Consider the following 8,149-nt stretch of genomic DNA (forward strand, 5'->3'; position numbering starts at 1 on the left):
CAGGAGATCTCAGGATCCTTTTCCTGTTCAATGCCAAGTGATTGTCGTTTGTCACCCTGATTAGCATAAAGAGAATGAGTAATTAAAGGAGGATCACTGTGATCAATAGGTGTTTACAACTGAAGAGTCAAGGTCGAATTATTTTCTGAAAAAATATCAAGTTCATAGTAAACAAAACTACATTACATTTACATGTAATGAAAAATATATTTTTTAAAAAAATATTTCAAACAATTAAATTAAATTAAATTTAAATTTAATCAAATATCCTTAATAATATGCCATACCTTATCAAAGGCTTTTCTGAAATCTATACAGACGTGGTATAGATGCTGATGATGCTGAAGGTATTTCTCGCAAAGGAGTCTGAAAGTATAGAAACGATAAAATCACAGGATTATTTTCACCAGCACAAAGTCTATTAATCTGCATTCAGACAGGACAATATCATGTACTTCATAGCATTTTCCAGGAAGTAATAGGCTAAAATCAAGTTGAAATGGTGCGGCAAATGTCTGAAGTTAATTTCTTCTTGCACAAGTATTATTTTTCCAACGAAAGGCCATCATGAAATGTAATGCCTCCAAAGGGTGATTTCCAGGACCAGAAGGATCTTTAGACAAAAATATTTAAGTTGGCAAAGCTCAACCAAATCAAAATATCGTTGTACCTCTCTGATGCACACAAATAAAGAAAAGGCCATCATGAAATTTAATGCCACGAAAATATGATGTCGAGGATCAGAAGTGTATTTAGACAAAAATATTGTTGTACGTTTCTGATGCACACAGATAAAGAGAATGCATAGCCTCTAAATATTACTATAGTGTTGGACATTACGAAGGAGTACTGGAGTTCGATACCAAATAAAGCCAGGTTGGCTGCTGTGCTGTGTCCATATGCGAGACATTTTTATTCCCATTACCCAGAAAGGGCAAACCAATCACTATAATAAACATTTTAGAGCAGGTGTTTCCAAGGTAAATCAGAAGCGCTACTTGCGTTGCTCATAAAAGTAGTTTACAAAGGTGAGAATTTGATCACGTGAATTTAAAATAAAATATTACACTTTTTATTTCCGTGGACTAAATTAAAAAACAATACATGAATATATTCTTTATTTCAACACTTTCCATTTATAAACTCCTCTGATAATTTCTGGACTTCTCATTAATTTCTAAAAAAAGAAAAAATGACATTAAAGCCTCTAAGGTTCACGCACTAATTTTTTGTATTGTGCATTGATCGGAGTACGCAGAGACAAAGATATATGACATGCTGAGCAAATAAAAAAAATTAAACGTTTACTCCACAACCAACAATAATGACACAAAGGTACAATTAGCGCTGTGATAAAAAACCAACAAATGCAGAAATAAGAGATAGTATGTATACGTTTGAAGTGTGGGTGATATAAAAGTATGTTCAAAGCATTTTGTTTTACAAAATAATATTCGTGAAAATGATAATGCTGATTTGTCGATACTAAAGTCGGAAATGTATTTAGATTATACGCAGTTACAATGATATACAAATTAAGCAGCAAAATCTTTGAAAATAAGATGACCAAAACAGTGTACCATGTAGAAGAAATAAATGACACCTTCGATGTAGATATGTATGTAGATTTGTATATAGTTAAATTTAAACTGTAACCTGAAGATATAGCGAATATTACAAAGTCGTCATACAACGAATCCTCAATATTAGAGATAGAAATTATGTGGAACACAAAACTTCGATTAAAAACATTTTGTGACCTTGTATATATCAAGTAGCAGTTTAGATTCACTGAGTCAGAAACGAAACTTTCAAAGCAGCAAACGAATGAAGTGATAGTCTCAGTAATTGAAAATACCGTTCTGGTCATTAGAACAGCTAGTTATGATAATAATCATATCTTATCGCAAACAGAATGGTTACGACTATGACGAGTGCTCTCTAGGGGTCTAAATAATACATCAATAGAAAAGCATAATGAGGCCAAGGGCTATCGCATATCTATCAGTGACGTGCCAATTTACAAGTCTGTCAAAATACTAGATTGGAGAAAAAAAGCAACTGAAGGTTTGGCAGAAAACTAAGAGCCTTAGAGCCCATAATCTAAGACGACGAAAACGTTTTATTTCCTCTTGGTAAATGGAGTGTCACACAAGCGCTGCTTTTCAGTTTTACCCGTGTAACTATCTTGATACAATGTTAGGCAAAATACTTCACTCCTCAAGCCCACAAACAAATACAAAATACCAAGGATGCACATATTGCATAAAGAAACGAGATTATTCTGGAGTTACAATCGAGAAAATGGACAGATTAGAAACAACTAATGTACATAAAATTACACGTAAACGATAGACAAATAGTAAATAGACGAAAAGTTAACTACATACTAATTTATTTAGCACAAAAAAATATGCCTAATATGTATGTAGTCAGTAAAATCTATAAAATGACTATTTTTATTAACGGATGGAGACAATAAATTGATTCTGTAGACCAAAGAGAGACAGTATATGATGTCAGTTCAACGTAACAAACTCTAAAGTGTCCTCACACTAGAATACTTAACCTTCACATATGTACTTCAGATTACCAAAAACTAACAAGTCCATCACCATACTCTTGTCCAGCAATTTCGTTTCACCCTACAGTGAAACATGGTATTGCAAAACGTTTATCAAAATCATAATTTACTACATGAGAAAGTATATGTTACATACAAATCTGTTAAACATTTTTTATATCTGCACGTCAAAATTTGTCAGCGTTTATTGGATGAAAAAAGGCAGATCAATGGTTCGAGAGTTTGTGAGAATCCGCTAAACTGGGTGTATGGTTTGGGGATTTTGTTCACGCAGTTAGTAAATAAAAATGTACCAGAATTAGTTAAACCTGTTTGCAACTTTATGTTTATTTTTTTATATATGAGAAAACATACTACTGTATTATATATATATATATATATATATATATATATATATATATATATATATATATATATATATATATATATATATATATGTAAAAACATTGTGTGATCTGCAACAATTGTGTAATTTAACTACAACATGCCTGGTGATATCTCAAAGGGCAATATAACAACAGCTAATACTTGATATTTAACTGGAAAGAACAACACAAAATGGTATATCAAGGCTTTGGGAAGATTACATCTGATGTTGTGTTAGATGATTACAAACGTAGCTGTAACTCTGGACAATGTAATGTTGAGTACTGGAAAACAGGCAATGAGGGTCATACTTGCCTCTTCAGTGATTGTATTGGCGGACTTTGCCTTGAACTATTCCTTTATTCTATATATGGTACGTATTTGTTGAGTTAAGACATTTTTCTTCGTTTGTGCAGTGTTCATTCTTCATAAGAATCAATGTATGATGCACAATCATGAACAAAAGTTAGGTAATATGTTGTTTAGATATGACCCTGACTATCTACAATCATAGACAAAATTTAAACACACAATGAAGATATGCATAACAAAAGTATCATATGTTTTCAGCAAGATATTAAGGGTTTTGGTCTAAGTTGTAGAGAAAAGTAAGGACATGTGTATTTTATAAACTTAGTTTACTTAATTATATCTGAAAATAAACTGTTTCACGCTGGAATTTCATACAAATTATAGTATCCGACGTCGTCTATTAGGTGAATTTGGTATATATGGTCAAATCATCGTTACTTCTTGCTATGACGGAGTTGTTATGTATATTTGATTTAATTTATATTTGATTTAATTTGTAAATTTAAAAAAAAAATATTACATGTTAAAGTAATGTAATTCTGTTTACTGGAATTTGATATTTTCCAGAAATTAGTTTTACCTGACTGTTTTGTCGTAAACATAGAACTTTGTATCTAAAAGCTGCCCGAATTACTGACATTAATTCAAAATTAGTAACAGTTGAGTAAATACCCCCTTTTTTCATTTTTTGTTTGTTTGTGTGTGTGGGATACATAGAGTGAAGTCGAGGGTGTACTGGAATCGTGACCTTAGACATATAAATGGATTCGACCCTGTTCTGGAAAGTGATCACATGACCCTATACGCGTATCTAGTTTGCCTCTTACTTAGACCGTATAACCTTTGTCTATACAGAAATTAGTGAGTTGGGCGTTTTACCTTGTTGTTACCGGATGAGTTGAAATTTTATTTTTGAAATTATTAATTCTTTTCCCTGGAAATATTTGAGTGCTCATACAGAATTCTTGGACAAAGTCATTTATTTAAATTTTATTCGGAGTATTATTGTTTGTAGATCAACAAAGAAATGTAGACAAAACATCACTCTACTGGCGTCATCGCCATCCATTTTGGATTTTTCGTCGAGACTCGAGCTCAAATTCATTAGAACATTTCATTACTAGGACTTCTAAAATTTAATTCATGGATTATTCTTGGATTATTTTGGATTTGATTCTTAAAACCGTAGTTACTTTTTCATTTTGACATTTTTTCCAGGGAAATAAATTATTTGTTATATTTTACAAAGCTTGTTGTTTTCACCTTTTTCTTTGTTACTGTTCATTATAGCCTAAACACGTAACATAAGACATTTAGAAACAATATAGGCATAAAAAGAAATGATTTTATAAGGGAGTATATAACTTATTACCACCTACTCGACCAACCACTGGCCTACTGATTTTAATAATCGACCTTCAATAAAATTTCATCTAAAACGATGTTGAAAGTTATAACAAACGCAAAATTGGCGATTTAAGGCAAGAAATTCCCTTTGTAGGCTTTTGACTATTTAAATGTTTGATGTTCTTTTCTTCTCTGTTTTCATCATGTTTTAAACAGTCAGTTGCCGAATCGCACACCTTACATAAGGCCCCTTGCGATTGCTGTGTGATTGGGCAACTGACAGTTTCTACCAGAATACCCCAACCCCCGAACAACAACAACCTATTCCAAACTCTTATAACTACATTCCTGAAGTAATTTACTTTTGCATTTGATTCTACTTTTGTTATGTTATTGTTGTTATTTATCTCCGTTTACCTTTTTTATCTTTACAATCCTGTCCCGTACGAATATTCTTCCTTTTTTGAAATAATTTCCTTAGTCTTGAAAAATTCCACAAACCATTATGCTGATCGACTTTCTTGATTGTAAATCTTCTAATTAGGAAGTTAGACAAAAAAAGAGATAAGTGACGAAGAAATATTCAATTATTTAAACAAAACATACACACATAGAAAAAGGTGAAGCAGTATCGACAATTGTCTTGAGTAAAGTAAATAATGCACAGCTCAGTATCTGGTTGTCTGGATAATTATTGTGATGCCTTTCATAGTGAAGTAAATTCTCCATAAATACATGTTTGGAACATGAAATAGGTCAATGACTTGCATCTGGACTTACGAACGATTGGAAATGGTCAATTATGACACCATAAAAAAATAATGGTAAAAATCTATATTTGTTTTATGCCTATAGTAATGCATGTTTTACTTATGATGATCTCTGCTATGCAATTATCTGTAGCCCGGGGAAAGGTATGTGTTTCATTAAATGCCGCCAGTTTCAGGTCACGTACTCAGGATATGACGTTGCAAAGTTTGTTTCCGTAAGATTGCTATTGACGATGGTGAAACCGAATTTAACGTTCATTATACTGTGGAAACCAGATTGATGTTGACGTGCGATACGAGTAGACGTTCCGTACATGTTCGATATATACTTCATATTTCAATCACGTTAAAAAGCACAGATAACTGGGTACATTAAATGAAATGAGGACATATTTTAAAAGAGTTTAGGTTGAAAATGAAAACCTGTAACTGAAACTTGAATAAGGCTGCAACGTTGACAGGCTTAAAAGGCTTAGTTTCGTTTTCTGCTTGTAAAAGTCTACAGAATCAGTAAAATTGTAAGAGAAGATGCATTTGCCTGTCTTTGACACAGGAACAACCAATTCCAGTTAATTTATACACTATCTCGATTTTGCTGAAGAAGCTGGTTTAGTAGGTCTTTATGTTAATTCTGTTTTAAGCTCATATCTATGATTTTTACATCGAATGTGGCATCGCTGGCAAAAGTTACGGATAATTAGTTACGACGCACATGATATAACATTACACATCATGTTAATGTATTAATAATGCTGATAAAAACATGTTCTTTAAACTACAGTACTTCGGGGATATAACATGTTTACAGCTAAATTTCATTTATAGAGGGATAGAGTTGCCTCTGTCAATATGTAATGACTATGTTTTTATCAATAATCAGCAATGAAATTCGTTGATAGTGAATGCTGCTAAATCTAATGTTATAAACACTTGTATTTGTTATGGAGTTTTCTTACTGTGTCTTGATTTGAGCACGTGATCGGCGATTGTTTCCTTACTGTTACTGTTTTGTCTAATAGGGTGTTTGGTTTCACTTCCGGGTCATTACTAGTTTTGATTGCCGCAACAGAGTTCCTAACATTTTTGTAGAGGACCCACTTTTATTGATTTGTATATTTCGTCACAAAGAAATTGTGTTATTTGAGAGGTAACGAGTATCTATAAGGTTTTTGTAAAAGTTACGTTGTTTTTCATTGAATAATGTCATTTTCTTAAATGAATTATGTAGTGTGGGATTTTCCGCAGTGGTGTTCCACAGAATTCTGTGGAAATTCAGTACACATTTAGGGGTATCATAGTGTAATTAAAACAAGGTCTTGTGGGAATTAGGTGGATGGTCAAGCGTTCTCATATCCATTTTCGGTCCATAATCAAAATTTTAGGTTCATATATTAACTTCATTCGCACTTGAACTTGCAGTTAATAAAACAGGGAGGAAATATCGTTCGAATGACATATAATACAATTTGCTGGAGATTTAATTTATACAGTGAAATGATTTAATTCAATTATTTTCATATAATTATAAACATGCAGATTAAAATTTTATATAGCAAGGGTTGAATTAAAGTTGGATGGCCCAAATGAAGTTTGATTGATCTGAGATGTTCATTTTAATTTCATCATTTAATTTATTTTTCAACTGGAATGATTGAAAGTTAACTTTATCCACCAAAGTTTCTTTTTTTTTTTACTGTGATATTTACTACTGTGTCAGTATAGTCAAATATGATAATAGTTTAAGTTATTGTAATTTTCACATGTATTGTTTAATTTACATACTTAAATCTGTCATTGTTGAATGTGATTATATATTTGTTTTGCAATAAACAGAGAAACCTTAAGCCAGAGTTTGGTTATTCGGTTACTTTTAGAATATGTATGCACATATACACGTTCATTTATAAGCAATACAATTGCATCTTATTACCTACATCTGCAATGTCGAGAGTCACAAATATATACACGCTACCAGGTCAAAAAATCTACGTTTAAAACAAGTCAGTATTCTTTGGTAAGTATAGATCCTACGAAAGAATCTCATGCGCATGTCTACGCAGCACATCCAGATCGATTTTTTCATCATGCACATATGTGTAACAGTAGGAAATAAAATCACTATCACCCTTCAGATATTTCACTGAATTTGCCCAACACATTCTAAATGGACATGTCTTACAAACTTAACCCGTCATATTATTAGGCGAGGAGCGTACAACACGTGGGCCATCTATACATGACGTCACGCAATTTTAGCAGACTTTTGTTACCCCCTAACCCTTGTCACATTTTGTCACAAAAGCTTAGACCACCCTCTCATTTATGACGTCACAAAACTTTGACACAGCTAAAAAAGATTACAAAAAAAATTGGTTTGAATCACTTTGTATAGAAAAACTCACAAAATACACCAATGCATTCTGAATTAATTAATACTTTTCAAAAAAATATATCGATCAGTCTGGGTTTAGTCCTCTGGAAACCGACACTAATGAGAAAAAGAAATGAAGTTGTAGACATCTCATCGCATGAGTTTATTTCTCAATTCCTTAATACTACTCATTTTACATTTTGTCTGGTAGACGGCGCTATTGTTGTTTTTAGGGCGTCATATTTTTTTCTCCAAAACGCCCTACACCCCTCGTCGACATCGTCACACAAGTCGGATACGATTAGTCATGTTGTCTATCCTACTAAGTCTTATTGCTAACCAATGGCTGGAGGTAAATCGTATTTAGTATGATGTTTCAGGAAGGTCAGAAGATGACAA

The sequence above is a fragment of the Sinohyriopsis cumingii genome, chromosome 2 (genome assembly GCF_028554795.1).
Source record: "Sinohyriopsis cumingii isolate HCF-2022 chromosome 2, ASM2855479v2, whole genome shotgun sequence".
NCBI lineage: Eukaryota > Metazoa > Mollusca > Bivalvia > Unionida > Unionidae > Sinohyriopsis > Sinohyriopsis cumingii.